Below are 17,959 nucleotides of genomic sequence, written 5' to 3' on the forward strand. Positions count from 1 at the left end.
CCAAAAGGGGGTTAGGGATATACCAAAAGGAGGTTAAGGATATACCATCATCCACTGGATTACAATCTGACATAAAGGCGACGACGAGAGGTGTGGGGGAGGGGGAGGTTGGGGGACAGGAAACAGCGGAAGGAGAACTAATTGAGTTCTCCCGAGAAACACGGAAATGTTGGAAACACCGCGTCCTATGGCGGATAAGGATGAGTTGGAGTATACCACTGAATGAGAATCGGAATTATGATATATTGTTTTTACATTTTACCCGGGGTCGGGGTTGAGGTGATTTTGGGGCGAGGAGGGTGGGGGTAGCTTTAACGTGAGCTGATGTTACGAAATGAAAGATAATATCATGACAGAAGTCAGATATGGAAATAGAGAAGAAAACGACAAAAAGGAATTAGAGAATACAAATAATAAGTGTGCATGAATTGGGAATGGAAATAGAAGGTGGAAAAATAGAGGGGACAGATTTACAGAACAGGAAGGAATTGAAGGGAGGGGGAGAGGGTGTGACGTGAATGGGAGGGGATAAAGGGAATGTAGAGACTGTTTCTTACCCCCTCCCTCTACCCCCTGAGAGAGAAAGTCAAGGTAAGGTTAACAAAAGGATTATGCTGTCTGTGTAACCCCGGGGGTATTGTACAATGCACACGTATAGTGCACGTGAAGCAGCTTACACCTGCAGAGTTACGTAACCCATGTTTGTCACCACTGATTAACATCGTCTCCTAATTCCCTACCTGTGTGGTCCCAAATGATTGACATTTAAAGCAAAGTAGAGCCCGCGGGGACTCCGCATCACATCTCATTCACTCGCTGTAATACCTCAATTCCATATTTTTTGTCTGGTTAAAGTTCCAATGTGTTTTTTCTCTCACGATAACAAACTAACAGAGTTGACTCCTTGTTAGAGATTTGTATTCAAGCGGTTCGTATAATTACCAAAACGAAATTCTCACTAGGAGACCAGCCTCTGTGTAAGTGTTTTCTTTATTCATCTAACACTTAGAATTTTATACTTGTGTTGAATAATTTCGGCTATTTATTATTCGCGTGTACTTAACATTCGGTTCCTTCTTTAATATACTTTACATTTGATATTTTCTATTCAATTATTCATATTCTGAAATACAACTTATATTACCATGTATCTGTATTCTATATTCCGTATGACATATATTCTGTGTTTTCATTTCGGTGTTTAATTATTCGTATTAATCATATACCGTGTATTTTTAAGATAATTTGTTTTTAATCATTTTTGCTTTATATTTACCGATATATTCTTTCGTGTTTTGATATTCCTAGTCTCTTGTATTCAGTATAATTTATGTAGCATTTATTCCATGTAACATATATTTATACTTTATATTCTCTATGTTATTTCGTGTTCTGTATTTTATATTCCGTATGTTTTGTAGTTACTAGGTTATTTTACAATCCGTATTATTTTTATTTTGTGTATGCTCCATGTTAATTTTATTATTCGGGAGTATTTTGTAACAGAGTTTTTTTATAATCTGTATTTGTTATAAGGTATCATGTATTTAAAACTCCTTATTTTCTGTATTTCACTAATCATTGTACTTATATAACGTGTGTCCCGTTAAGTTCACATTTTCATCCCTTTTGTATAAACATCAGGTTATCCTCTTGTTTATTCCCTGTAATTCATATCTCGTATTATCATATTTTTCATAATTCATAAATATGTGTATAATTTAGAGGTGATACTGATTTTATAATCGTGTGCATTCTATGAATTTATCTTTGTTTTTTATTCTATATTCCAGAACCGTATATTTACGTAATATTATTGTTTATTCAATGTATTCCCTATTCGAAATATTTTATATGAAATAAAGATATCACTTATCTAGACCCGGATAATAGCACGATAGGGTTGTTAATATGGGGAAACACACGTAGCAAATACCCTATCAGAAAATCGAACCCCGATCGCCCGGGTCTACACCAAACGCGGTACTACTTTACACTGCCATAACTCCCGTGTGTACTGTACCTTGTGTATGTATAAGATAAAATATAACTCGGGGAAATTTGGTGAGACAAGATCGACGTTAGATAATTTCTACAAAACATGTCGGAATTTCCAGCCAGAAAGATGACCCGAATTCACTGGAAGATGATCTTAGGTAAAACATTTCTAATTTGAAAAAAGGGAATTGGACAAAATTTACAATGACTTAAATAAAACTATTTCCAATGAAACATTAACACTATAGTTTATAGAACTGATAGCAAATGTGAAACCGTATTGTGAGATTTTCAAAGCGCTGTGCCCCGTCAAGTGATTTTTTGATAAATTATGTACATAACTGGTAAATCTAGATGAGTTTCGGGTGCTGATGCTGGATGTATTCAGATAGTTTTAACACTAGTAGCTTTGTGGAGAAAATGAGAGAAAATCGAGACATTTACGTACAGTAGCATTTCGGAAACAGTATACTCGGCTTAAAATGATATTTTAGAATTGGTATTTAAAATCGCAAATATACCAAGAACAGCAAAATAGAAAATATATCAAATAGTTTTGTATATAAATCATAAATACATTTATATAGTAAACAATGTCAATCTTTAATTAGAAAACTAAGTTTTTAAGTTGTAAGATCTTGTCCCGAATAAATTAATTCTAGCTGAGTATATTGTACTTTTCTGTAGACAGGTGAAAGTGTGAATTAATATTTATTGTTCCACACACGCTCAAGTCAGTAGCTGATATTTGTACAAGTATTTACATTTTATATAACCATATAGTTACACTTTCATCTGTTTAGTTTTACTTTCACTTATCGTTGAAATCAACTGCAGAAAATAGCATTCCTTTTCTTCGGTCGAACGATTTCTGGGTCTCTTAATTGGAATCTAATTTATCATCACTATTCACGAAAATCTTTATCTCATCACATCGTTTCAAAGCTTGTAATTATTAACTAAATATATATTGCTATTATTTAAAAGATTTGCTCGTACAAACAATAGTCTTCCTTATCATACTGAACCTAACCATTGAACAGTGATCATGATTTCAAGTTGAACATCAAAATCAGCCCACTGAATTGTCTGTAACTCCATACATTTGATTATGATATTGAAAGTACATTTCAACAAATATGGTTTTCTATTGGTCCAGAGTTCAAATTAAAAGAATGTTATTCTTATTTCACATTTTTATTGCACGACTCCATGAAGGTAAATAATTTCAAAGTCTAGGGCATAACACTTAACGATTTGTTGTAACACAGAGTATCAGCTTATCATTCATTCAAACTTAAAACATGTCATTTCTAATTTTGACTCTTCACCCATTTTTAAAGAAAAATTACTAGTTGGATGATGCGATGAAACAGAGAGGTGTAAACTGTTGATCAAACGTCAATATTAAAAGTGGGGTATTTTTCTGCTTACTTTCTTACTTACAAATGGACTCCCTCGTCGCACAACTAATTCATCCACGAACGAACGAACGAACGAATGGACGGAAATCGCCATTATAACAAATGTAGTGATAGTTTCAGAGAATTCTGATTAATCAACATTGGTTTTAAGTGCTTAGTGGTGTCAGTTTTTACCAACCCAAGTTTTATTTTAGAGAATCATCAACACTTTTATTATACCTAGATATTATAACAATTCCTAAATGTAAGTAGACAGGGACTTTTCTGATTTAAATATCCCAGTGTATAATTGGCCCGTTTATACATCATTTTAAAACTCGTTTTTATTTCTTTAATCTAATTTTCAAATCTCAGCTGTATTTATGTAAAAGGATATTTGAATCTTATTCAAGTACATGTGGGTATGTCCAACAGAAAGCTTGACTTTCTAATCTTATTCATAGAAAACCTTACATGGTAATGGATTAAATTTTAATGAAAATATAGATAAAAAATATGAAACCCCGAGAAAACTATTTTTTCAATTGAAAAAATAATAACCAGTCTTAATTTGAAAATATAAACTCATTACTGTTTAATTATTATTTAGATTAAATTTGATACAATGTATAACAAGCTTTAATTCAATTAAGTTATAAAAACGTGCGGGCGTTTCTACGACGATCGAGGAAAATAGCTTTAAAAGCACTGTAGAAGTATAACATGGATGATAATAGCCCGTGCGGTGTAATCACATCTAAATTGACCTCGTTCAAAGGGTGCGAGATTTACTCGTCCATGTTGACCTCGTCAAAAGACTGTGATTTACTCGTCCATATTGACCCTGTCCAAAGCCTGCGGGATTAACTCGTCCATACTGACCCCGTCCACAGACTGCGGTATTAACTCGTCCATATTGACCCCGTCCAAAGACTGTGATTTACTCGTCCATATTGACCCCGTCCAAAGACTGTGATTTACTCGTCCATGTTGACCTCGTCCAAAGACTGTGATTTACTCATTCATGTTGACCCCGTCTAAAGACTGCGAGATTAACTCGTCCATATTGACCCCGTCCACAGACTACGTGATTTACTCGTCCATGTTGACCCCGTCCAAAGACTGTGATTTACTCATTCATGTTGACCCCGTCCAAAGACTATGATTTATTCGTCCATACTGACCACGTCCAAAGACTACGTGATTTACTCGTCCATGTTGACACGTCCAAAGTCTTCCAGATTTACTCGTCCATGTTGACCCCGTCCAAAGACTACGTGAATTACTCGTCCATGTTGAACCCGTCCAAAGACTGTGATTTACACGTCCATGTTGACCCCGTCCAAAGATTACGTGATTAACTCGTCCATGTTGACCCCGTCCAAACACTATGTGATTTACACGTCCATGTTGACCCCGTCCAAAGGCTGTGATTTACTCGTCCATGTTGACTCCGTTCAAAGACTGTGATTTACTCGTCCATGTTGACTCCGTTCAAAGACTGTGATTTACTCGTCCATGTTGACTCCGTTCAAATTGGAGCTTTCGTGTAGGCTTTTCTTGTTCTTGGTCTTTTTCTTCTTCTTCTTCCGAACAACTCCTATTTCCTCGTTTCTTGTTTTTGTTGTGTTTTGTTAACCCCCATATAAAGTTGTGATGTTAAAATATTTGGTTAAAAGCAGTCATATTTGAAATATGTTTGATTTATCTCTTCGTCATATTTGTTAACCTTGTAAAGGTTTCCTTTGTTCTCCTCAAATTTCATTATTAAAATTCTTTCAAATAATTCATTGTTATCAAATTGAACTAAAGCGGTAAAATATACATATTGGTTAGCAGAAAGCTTGGCATACTCAATAAAAATAAGCGCAGTGAAGACCCAGGTATGACGTGAACCATCAGACACTGATTGCAATCTACAGGTAAACACTTGTTTTAGATGCCCGGATAAACAGCAGATGTGTGGTATATTGATTATAGATGAGAGGTGCAACAGGTGTTCCTAAATGTATTTGTGTATTTCCCCCTCCCCTCTACATCACCTCTATCCCTTTCCCTCGACATCCTGCGTTTTCAAAGGTGCTATCCCAGGTTATAACGATATGTCCAGTTGCCCCCTTTCTCACCCCTTCACGCATCCTCCCTCACCCTCCCCACCGCTGAACATGGGTTCTTATATATAAAAATAACTTTATACAACATGTCGAATTATCATTAGTGCTTTCATTTTATGAAACTTAATGCTAAATAATTTGTCCAGAGATGTATTAAGCATCGTAAAAGATTAATAAATGAGAGTGTTTATGCTTAATTCGACGTGTCGTTTAAAATTATTTTGATATATTTCACCGGACACTGAATTCAACCTTTTACATATCTTGGTATTTGTCATCTAGTATAAGTAAAACGCATTAGACGTCTTATAGGTGACTATCAACACTAAACATTATACATTATAAAATAGAAGGCCATATTTTTTAGATAAACGTCTATCTCTTATGATAGTTACCTTAACTATGAAAAAAATCTTCGGGTCATGAGCACTCGTCATCTTTATTCCCTAATGTATTCCCCTTCCCAATCTTTGCTCTCCGCCACCGCCACCCCCAACCCCCCAACCCCCCAACCCCGCCCACAGATTTTTCTAGACAAAAAAAAAAAAAAACCAAGATAGTAACAAGGTAGTGTAGCCGCTACGCTACTGCCATTTTTTCTGATTGTGACCCTACAGTCACACTCTAATTTCTGATGATTGTGTTAAAATACTTCAATTCAGTTGACATTATCAACATGAGGAAAATATTCCATAAGTAACCATGTTTTCAAGGTGAAAGTGGGTAGGACTAAAAACGTCCCTCCTCAACTGCGTCTTTGTAAATTTTGTAATACTTTGGATGATGAAATTAAATTTTGTTTTAAATATAAAATAAATTCTACCGCAAGGATTTTTTTCTCAGAAAATATGAAATATTCAGTGACGATCTTGTAGTCTATAACTCGCAGCTTCTGCAGGACAATTACATTTTCATCAAAATGTGCACTAAAGTGTGACAGCCAGGCTTGCTTAATGCATGGCTTGTGTATCACACCGATATTAATTTGTTTTTGTCCAAGTTAAATTGTTTTCATATTTTATGTTTTAATAAAGTAATGCAATAATTGATTCATACGTCATAGACTATGTATTCAAACATATTTTTAAAAAGTCTGTCGTTAAACAAACTGGGCTTTTTATAACCTGGAAAATTTATGTCCAATTAAAAAGAAATAAAAACAGTTTTAAATCAAATCTGTTGAAATTTGATGTTGAAATTCAGACAATATGACTTACATTTATTTTTACACGACGAATGTAAGAATAGATTACTTGTTATTAGGTGTTACCTGTATAGACAAAGTGTTATTTTTGCCTATTTTTGAGTAAATCTTGTCTGACCCGATACGATAAATCTTTGTACCAGTGTGTATTAATATGTTAGTAGATATTTCATACATCTGTTAACAGAGTGATTGTTTTCGTACCGTTTGAAGATGTAAATATATAATTGAATATTACTGAGTTGCATATGTATATATATATATATGCTGATAACATTATTAAGACGATGCAATTATGCTCTTTAAAGTACCCTGATACAGAATCGAACTCAAGACATCGTAGAAAAAGACAAATACGTTAACCACTACGCCATCCGACCACCTACAGCTAAAATTTAGGCATTTTATTCTATTCGCTTATCTGGTATTCTAGCCATTAATGAAAATTATTTTTAAAATCGTACTGAATTTTCTACAACGATATATACACAAAATTTTTAAAGAAGGGCTCCATGTCTGGGGAGGGAGGTAACTCTGTTTATAAGGGTTAGTCATGTTAGGATAATCTCACCCCAGCTGTAGGTTTATCGTCACTGTAATTTGATTATATGGTTTCTCTTCAAGTTTCTGAAATAATAGACATTTTTAACTTTAAGATAAACGACTTCACAGCCGAAACAATAATTTCTCACATGTTTGTTATTTTCATCTCTAAAGAAAAATGTGTTTTGAGTTTATTCTTTAACTCCAATGATATAATCAGAGCGCTGTATATTACAGAATTTCTTAGTGAAAGCCCTTTCCACACTCATTATCAAAGTTTGTTATAATTTGATTTACATTGACAGCTTTACCAGAACACTGCGGTTTCTTTGTTTGTAAAATATGTCAGATGTTCCATAATTATTTTTATGACTTTCACAATTATGAATTGAGATATTATCACTGGAGGGATATTTAACAAAATAAAACCAATTATTATAATATACTTGATCAAACGATCAGATAATCAAACGGACGAATGGAACGGATTCATTTATAATACAAAGATTGACAAACCGACTTGATTGGATTTAGAATTAAACTTTATCATTACGTTAACTCAAAAATTAAATTTATTTTATCCGCCATAACTGTGGTGATGAAGTGTGTTGTATTTTATCAAGCTGTGTGACTCAATATCCCTTTGATATCCCGGATATTAGGAGTAAGAGATTAAGCTTATTTGAAAATATGAAAAAATTATGTCTGCGATATGAAAAACTTCATAAATACAAAAGAAGATCGTAAAAAGGGAAAGCGTTAAAATTTACATTAATCACATGTCAAACACACGCAGCCTAAAATTAAGGTACATGTATTGACGCACTTCAAATTCTAATTAAGGTAAGTTTTTCATTATTTCGAAGACATTTTAAACAAGATTTACATTAAATACACATACCTCAATTAGTTAATTATATTATCAAAACTACGAGAATAATCACTAAGATAGAAATGTAATTTTGTAAAATAAACAAATCTGAAGGATAAACAATTCCGAAAATGATAACAATTCCGTAAAACGGGTAAGTTAGAATGACTCATATTGTAGGTAAAAACAATAAGAGACTCGGTGGAAATTGATCTCTGTAGCAAATTGAACATTTTTTTTAAACATCAGAAACACTCGAGGGATTTGTATTTGATTTACATTTATATTTAAACAAAATGCGGATGTTTTCCTTCTTCAATAAATTTACGAGAACATGTTTGGGCAGCATTTGTTACTTTAAATCAAAGACACGTCTGCATCACACAAATTAATACAATTTTTCCCCGTTCTTTTTTCACTTTTGTGATTTTATCTTATTTTCATTTTCATCTCCAGATTTTTTTCTAATGAGTAAATGGACAAACTTTCTGTAATATTTTTCCTAGATAAAATCAGAAATTTGATCAAGTGATGAAGGATATTTTAAGACGAGATGTGATCAAACAATATTTTACATGAAATGTGAAGCAGTGTGGAAAAATATGAAATTGACCTGGAAACGGAAACAATTGTAGAAATGGGAATCCTTCCCGTTATTGATCACGTTGGTATGTCAATTTCATGTATGACTCAATTAATCACGTGATGAAATGCGATTTATCTATTTTATTGATTAATACTTTTCCGTATTTGGCAAATGTTTGATTTCGTGATGAAAAGGAGACAAAAATAGAGCTGAATATATACATACATGGTAAGGTATGTTACTTATTATGTAGCTACAATAGAAATATTGAAAACGTTCAGTCTGATTACCCGTCAAAAAATATTGTTTTAATTACAATCGTTTTGCTACAAATTAAAAGTCCTACTTTCCTTTATAGAAAATACGAATGTGTTTCTCTGTCAACACACTATTGCGTGACGTTCCTTTGAATTTGTAAACAATTTTTCACTCACTTTATGTCTATTATTTCTAATCTCCTCGGTAGCTTTGTTTTCTTTTTATCTTTCGCTTTTTCTAAGATTTTTTTTTAATTCAGACCTTTTCTAGCCCATTAAAAAACAAACTTTCCCAGTGATGTTTTTAAATGTTTGGTGTTTTTTCTCTCATTTGTTTATATAAATATTGTTTCTACGATATATTCTGAGACTAGAAATTTTGCGAATTATTATGTTGTTTTATCAATAAATATCTGTAAAAGCATAAAGCCTACGATAAAATCTACAGAAATCAATCATTTACCAAATTTCTGACTACAGAAAATTTCCATGTCTTACTCGGGGAAGATACACAAAAATACCTTCATAGATAGACCTAGATGTACGTGTAAATATTTGATGACTGGTTTCAGATTTCTCATATTTAAATTTGCATAATAACAAGGAATAAACATGATAAACTTTTCAAAAAATCTGACACTTCCTGTTAGGAAATTAGCAAATCTATCTTTATGTTGTATTCAGGAATTTGGATAATACAAGTAAACAAATCCGATAAAGCAAAATATTTAGAAAAGATTCTGCTATAAAAAATATGTTTTTTAGCACAGATAATTTACACTGTTAATGAATTTTGCAAATAACAGCTGCTCTGACAATTTACTCGGTAGTGCTCCACAATTATAACAAAATTTTCCGTCCTCTGTGATTATATCTGTTGTACAGTTGTTGTTTTTGGATGAAGAAGGATGTTACAGTCGATGACTTATGAGTCCTTCGGATGTACCTGGTAGGACCTAGCATCACACCTGTATTTACCTGTAGTTACCTGTTACGTCAGACAGGTAGACTACTGCGGCGAAGAAATAAGAGATTGCGTGAATAACATTATGCGTCACAAAACTAAAGTTCAAAATGTCACAGGATGAAATATTTTACAAAGGAAATCTACCAACCGCAAACAATTAATGTTTTCGTGGTTAGAATGATGTACCGTCGTACTGGGGAAATTGATTTGTAATTTTATTACAAGGAAATGAGACGGTATCCTTTTTCTTAACGAATTTCATGAATCACCTTGTAAATAAAGATTTTGGTAATTTATAAAATGTCTGTTTTTATAATTAATAATCTGATATAGCCATCACCACGACGTAAATTAATATACGCACATTTACATAGAAAACTCGTGGGACGAAAAAAATGTTACGTCATGAATGGGGTGATGTATGTACAGACTGAAAAATACAAAATTCTACCGAGAGATCAGTCGGTGCGGCGGGAAAGGTAGTCTAACATCATAGTAGGGTATCGGAAAATTAAATCCGGACGTGCCGTTGTTTTTTTCACCGCGATGACCATTTAAATTTCACCTGTTTACTTGAAAAGGTGTGTCTTAACATGGACAAAAGAATAATACTGTACACTCTGGCCACAGATAGAAAAAAAAAATAATCACTGAAAACACCCATCCTCTCCCTACCTTGTCAACTGAAAAGTACCGTAGTTACTTCGATAACAGTTTAAAAAACATATTTATAAACTACTCCAAATGAAAAGAGCGTAAAATATCCGTATTCAATATGACAAAGGTCATACGGTGCAGCTATTAATATCACACACCTTCAAGAGCACACTGGTATAAAAGTCCGAACAACTTCCGGTGCGGTATTTCCGGACTGCTGTGAATGACACAAAACACAAACTGTCGTACTGCTATAGATAATATTGACCTCATCAACCGTGTAATGGAGAGCAAACATGTCCAGGACTCGCGCGGAGGAATATTCAGCATCCTGCTGCTTAGCGTGAAACTTTTGATGAAACCTTGATTAATTCTAGTCACGCGAGATTTTCTGTCGTCAATGGCCGCCAAAGCCGTGACGCCATCATCACTGTACATTTTTTTCCATCCTACCTTGCACGGTCCGCCCTTCTGAGTTCGCGGTCGATCTTAATGCTTCTTTGATGGTTAAAATGTGTTGACACAATCAGATTATCTAAATGTGTCCATTTTCCCTTTTCATTTACCAAAGTTTAATTTGATTTCTTGGTGTAAACGTAGACGGATAATGCTTTTAATTCCGTGTTCAAATTAACCACGATTTTGTGTGGTGTGGTGTGGTGTTGTGAATGAGCAAGAAAACGATAGTCCATTTAGGTCATTATGAAAAAATTATCTTTTAAAAGACAACTTTGTATTGGAGGAAGGGGCCGATGGCGACTCGCGCTCGGCGTGGTTTGTAATTAAATATCGGCGATATTATCCTGTTTCACATTTCCTTACTTGATTAGTTCATTATTCCATGAACAATCTGTCCGTATTTGTTCAAAAGACAACTGGTAGGTGTCACAAGTGTCGACAAATTTACATATACGTTCTTAGGTGTCAATGAATTGGTATAGTTTGAATTAAAAAAAATATTTTTTTAGCCTACGCTTTAGCTATGTTTCGATATGATATTTGAATATTGTATAAGTTTAGGAACAATAATGCAAGCTTTAATGTTTAATGCAAAACTTTTTCAATATGACCCGGAAGTATCAATTTTAAACGGACGTGCTAGAATGACCCGGAAGCCTTTGAATTTTTTGGTTTACCAAACCAATCCTCTTCATCTTCAAATCCTGCCTTTATTTTCATCTACAGTATTTTTTTTCTTTTTTTTTTCTTTTCTTTTTAATTTCATTTTCATTGTCGTTTTGTTTCAAATGTTCTATGCGTTATAATTAAGAATACTTAAAACACCATGGTTTTGGCAACTGTTTGATTGGTCCAATACTCCCAGACTCTTGTCACCTGATAGAGCGATATTATCACCATTTAAGTACTTTCACGGAATTACCTGCATGTTACTGAGATTGCCGAACTCGATGAACGTTTATTTGGGACGCACCTTGGAAAGGTCGTGACCTTTCTGGCGCAGCCAATCAGGTATCAATCAGTATCATGTCCATATATGGTATTCAATTAACACACATTCTCTCTGGTCCAGCCATGCTGTCGATACTGCTGAATTTTAAACTACGAATTCTTAGCCATGTTGGCGCCGTGCTGTCGGAAATTCCTGAATCACCAGCCAATGGAAGACAGCCAACCCGCTTCAGATTGGTGCAATTTTGTCTGTGGTTGGCATCTTTTTTTTCAAACACGTCAGCAATCTTGACTTTTGCATATACAATGTATTAATTATACATATATTAGTCTGCCTTTTATATGTGTACTAATATGTATGATACGTTTGATGCTTACAGAATATTTAATATTTGTTGTACATGATTTATTGTGAACATACGGGTACTTCGTTTTGATAATATATATATATATATAGCAGAAGAAAAAATCCTGACAAGATATTTTTAATGTTCCGGAATTTATACACCAGCACGCATAATGAAACAGATAGGAGAAATGTGCTGTGATAATTGTTTGATAAACTAGAATAAGTTAAAAACTTTAAATGGCGACAATCAACTTGAATAAGTCATTGCCAGCAATGAAATATATTCAACAATTAACTTGTGTCTGAGACTTATATAACACATATGTAATATACATCTCTGTTGTACTTAGGTTTCTCAATCTGCATATCAACTTCACCGTATTTATTGTAAATACGTGTATTATTATTCCAAAGCTCTTAATACAATCAAATACCAGTCAATAGTATTTGTAAAATTCAGTTTGGAATTACAACAACCTGCTGGATCCGCAAATATTTTCTTTTCTTTCTTTCTTTCTTTACAATAAGACATATATAGTTTTTTCTAAATGTTCTGTAGCATAACTCACTTTAGGAGCTTGTTATGTGACAAATTCCAAAGTATGATTAAATATGATGATGACATTCATATGTAAATAATTTTTGTTCATAAATTCCAATATGTCCATAATAGTTCTCATTCGTTCTACTTAAATGCCCCCGTCCTGTCTAGGACGAAATATGTTTTCTCGTGTTGTATAATTTGATTGTTGAACTTGGCAAGAGGTCGGTAACTGTATGACTTTGGGTTTGGCCACTAGCTGTAAGTAGTATGATAGTTATTCAGGGGTCCCGTGCGCCTGTTATAGATGATAATGCCAGCTCACACAGACAGGTAAGCGGGCGGACATTAAACTTAGACCTGACTGTACATATTCACAAACTTTTTTTACCTTTGGGAAATGTGTGACATTTGAAATATGTGTGCAGGTGCGTTTTACCTGGAATTACGGATAATACAAGACACAAGAAACGACTAAACATGTCACTTTAGAAACAGGAATACTTCAGATGAAAGGGGACTCAAAACGTTGTCATGATCACAAGTGTGTTAGTGTGTGTTCTGGGTAGGTGTGGGGATAGGTGGGGGTTGGGATATGGGGACAAGGAGAGATATTCAACATTATTATAAATACACTCTTTTATAAACAGGGACAAGATGTATATATATATATATCTATCGGACCCTTCCTGGTGACTAGAGCCCTTAAGGAAGTTATAAAGGTATGAAGTGAAATATGATACATTTTTTATGACAATTAGGGGCCGTGTACACCATAGAAATGTATCATTTTGTGTAGACATCGATCCTGAGACCTTTAAGAACAATCTGTATGTTAGGATGATTCCATACCTCACAGACGTTAACAACTTTCTCGGGTCCCTGTAGAATCATCGTCAACGGTGAGGCTTGATTTAAACATATCATATTGGTATCAAATATACAGGTAGGATTGGGCACACATTATCTAGTTTATATTAAGTATTAACCTATAAAGTTTGACAAAATACATATTAACAAGACAAGACGACATGTTTAAATACAATTAGAGAAGAGAGAGAGAGAGAGAGAGAGAGAGAGAGAGAGAGAGAGAGAGAGAGAGAGAGAGAGAGAGAGAGAGAGAGAGAGAGAGAGAGAGAGAGGGGGGAGGGGGGTGGAGATCAAAATCTATTTAAGTTAAGTATATATATTACTGAGTGATTTGACAAATTTTTACATTATCTTCATACGAGTAGTTCATGCTACCATATAGAAGTAACTATAGGTCAATAGGGATAACATTATTTAGTTCTCGGTATAGAATCGCTCTCTGGTCCGCATAATTATTACAAACAAAAAATAGTGGTAAGTGTCTTCAACAGGATGTTCACATTGACAGCAACGGTAATCTATAAGATTGGAACTGAAAAGGTCATTGTTTAAGGCACGGGGTTTATTTCTTGACCTCGCGTGCAGTATATTAGTCTTACGTCTACCAATCAAATAATAGTGGGTTCGAAGAGAATTTTTTAAAGATAGCGTAAAAAACACTTTGTCTAATTTCAAGTTCAAGTTGCTTCCAAAGTCGGATAGCAGACGGAAAAAAGGATAAATGTGTTAGTTGTAGTCGGAAATTTGGTAAAGAGTAATTTTGTGCATTACGGAGGTTATATTGAGAGTTTTCTGTTACTAATGGGGGCAATAGAGAGGACAGATAATTAGGTGTGAAATTGTTAGTTGTTTTGTAGAAAAGCTGTAGTTTTCTCCTAGAGCGTCTTTCTGGTCGCGGTTCTAGACCACTTTAGGAATAGAGCGAATTTTTACTGGTATAAGATGGTAAACCATTGATAATTCTAGTAGAAAACTGAAGTTTTTCTAGTTTGTCTGCATCACTGAGAGAGCACCCATCCCAAACTTCACAACAGTATTCTACTAATGGAAGTATATAAACTTTGTAGATTTTGACTTAAGTTTGTCGATTTAACATGTATTTAAGTTTACTAAAGATACTTACCTGTTTGGATGCATCCTTACAAATATTTATTATGTGTCTTCCCTATTTACAGTTTTCATCTAAAGTTATCCCTAAATGTTTATAATGGTCTACAAAGTCGACACTCACATTGTTAGATTTAATATCTATGACATAATCGTGCTCAATGTTAAAGATAAATCGAAACTGGTTTTTAGTTATACTAACAAATATACCGACATCAATCGACTTAATCGCTCGGTAAAATACCTCCTTCCATATGTATGTGCATCAGTTCCTCTCTATCCTTAAAAGATATCTCGGCAAAGTTCGAACAAAGCGTGACATAAAATGATGGACAGGACTTCGGTCACTTTTAGTGCTTTAAATGGCACAGGAGTCAAAAGTTTAGATAAATAAAGAGAAAGAGCACGTGTATATCCAGGTCAGCAGGTTTTAATGAAAAAACATGTTTATAAGTACGCCGACAGGAATGTTTCGAAGTATGGATTTCAATAGTGTGAAACAGTGTCTGAAACTTAATGTCTTACTTCCGGGTTTCTAAAAGCTTTTCAAATGTTGCCAAGTCCAGTACAATATCCAAGACAGAAAATATGTGTTGCTAAATCCGAATTATCATAATCAGGTTTTTATTAAAGTTCACCATATCCAATTCCCTAACATATATTTTCGATATCCGTCAGAACATCCAGTAAATTGAGTAGAACGGCGTTTCGGACAGCCATATAAATACCGTACTGAGTTCTTGACCGGTAAGACCAGGTCACGTGACCGGACTAAATCGCCTCATGGATCAGTGTCAACCAAAATGTCAATTACAGACCGGAAGTCAGGAATGTTGCTTTCCTATCGTATTCTGATCTTTGACATCTGATTAATCAAACAAGAAGACTTTTTCTTTATGAGTGTTTCTCGTTAGATGCTGTATTTTGTTGATAAAAGATTCGATCGTTTTAGGTCATGTTATTACACACTATCAACAAATCAAAACAAACTTAAAACTAACAGATTTATAAAAATGCTTAACTGCACTGAATTTTATGTAAATTTTAATTAAAACCGACAGGTAATCTACGAGAACCACCACTGTCCTGTCAAACATCTAGATCTGGCGTCGAATGAAATCAGAAAAGAGTCTTTGTTTTCAAACTGATGTCGGCACAATTACACATGAATGATAAATTAGAAACTGTATTTATCTTTCCATAAAGAATGATCGGTATTTCGAAATGGAATAACTCATAAAATAGTGATTAAGATGACATTTATTAGAATGTCATTCAAATATTACAACTGATAATAAAACAAATTAATATCTCTTACATTTAAAACATTAAAATGACGTGACTAAATGACATGATCAGGATCGCGGTAACACTTGATAATCAAGAGTTTTCCTCGGTGACCATGGAAACACTAACCAATCACGTGATGTTATCTCTCATTTGATTGACAGGTCATTAATTTGGACACAATCTGTTTTAGATGAGGGTCAGTTGATAAAAGATATTTCATTGCAGTAACGGTATACGTCCTGGGCTTAAGTTTGAATGTGCTGAGAAATGAATTTGTCTAGTTTATCTTTAACATCTATAACCATCCGGAGATAGCCTCGACATTGTCTGTGCTCTGATTATTGCAAGCAAACGTCGTTCTGTCCGAGGGGAGCACAGGAATGCATGATAATAGTTAAAATATCGGGAAAACTGCTAAAAACGGGAGAAAGCCATTAGCGTTCTATCTGAACATGTCCACATCCTCCAAGATTTCCGGTCTGGTAATGCACTATGGGTCAAGTAATTCTTTAAACCTCAGCATCCGGCGCGGAAATCATCACTTTGGTGTGGAATGGCCGTGTAGTTCTGAATAGTTCAACCTATTCACAAAACGATACATTACGTTTTTTGTTTTTCTTTTGACACAAAATTGTGAATATTTCAGTCTGGAATGAAGACTTTCTGTCTTTCTTTCTTGGCAATTGATTAAGGTGATTTTATAATTTCTTTTCGTAGAAATTGTAATCATAGTAAAACTTATGGGATATCAAGTGGTTTTTGCTTGTTTGATTGTTTACTGTGTATATCGCCCCGTGAACAGACTGCAGTGGGTCTCCTGGTTAGCTGGTGGCTAACTCAGTGAACAACACGCTGAAGGCACTTGCTATATGAGTAAGCACAGACAGGTGCGCTTCTCAGCTTCATCAGAAACATACACACATAACTCTACCTCCCCCACCCCACTACCTGTCCCCGCCATTTCCAGAAGGTAGAATTACGCCATTATGAAGTTTTTCACAAATCAGGAATTTATTTCTACATAAGAAACGGACAAAATGGCAGGGAAATAATTTTAACTGTATTTGTACAATTCTATATTTTGTAACAGATATGTGCAAAAATGTTTTAGTACCTGTGAAATTCACGTTCTCAAAATGTTTAGTACCTTTGAAATTCACGTTCCCAAAATGTTAAGTACATGTGAAATTCACGGTCCCAAAATATTTAGTACCTGTGAAATTCACGTTCCCAAAATGTTTAGTACACGTGAAATTCACGGTCCCAAAATGTACAGTACATGTAAAATTCACGGTCCCAAAATGTTTAGTACATGTGAAATTCATGGTCCTAAAATGTTTAGTACATGTGAAATTCACGGTCCCAAAATGTACAGTACATGTAAAATTCACGGTCCAAAAATGTTTAGTACATGTGAAATTCACGTTCCCAAAATGTTAAGTACATGTGAAATTCACGTTCCCAAAATGTTTAGTACATGTGAAATTCACGTTCCCAAAATGTTAAGTACATGTGAAATTCACGGTCCCAAAATATTTAGTACCTGTGAAATTCACGTTCCCAAAATGTTTAGTACACGTGAAATTCACCTTCCCAAAATGTACGGTGTTCTGTACATGTGAAATTTGCTGTCCCAAAATGTACATTGTTCAGTACATATGGAATTCACGGTCCCAAAATGTTTAGTACATGTGAAATTCACGTCCCCAAAATGTTTAGTACATGTGAAATTCACCTTCCCAAAATGCACAGTGTTCTGTACATGTGAAATTCACGGTCCCAAAATGTTTAG

The 17,959-nt window shown here is 34.3% G+C and overlaps 1 protein-coding gene across 1 annotated transcript in view; it reads left to right on the plus strand.

Moving 5' to 3' along the window:
• The first annotated feature begins 894 nt into the window (after positions 1-894).
• The window catches only part of LOC132555991 (uncharacterized), a 120,053-nt gene continuing 102,988 nt past the window's right edge, over positions 895-17,959 (plus strand). The window contains exon 1 of the mRNA XM_060220378.1: positions 895-977. The gene's annotated coding sequence lies outside the window, so the exon portion shown is untranslated. The remainder of the gene's footprint in view (positions 978-17,959) is intronic.

Source organism: Ylistrum balloti, unplaced genomic scaffold (assembly GCF_031769215.1).
Source record: "Ylistrum balloti isolate Yb309-2 unplaced genomic scaffold, AGI_CSIRO_Ybal_v1 Utg370538, whole genome shotgun sequence".
Classification (NCBI taxonomy): domain Eukaryota; kingdom Metazoa; phylum Mollusca; class Bivalvia; order Pectinida; family Pectinidae; genus Ylistrum; species Ylistrum balloti.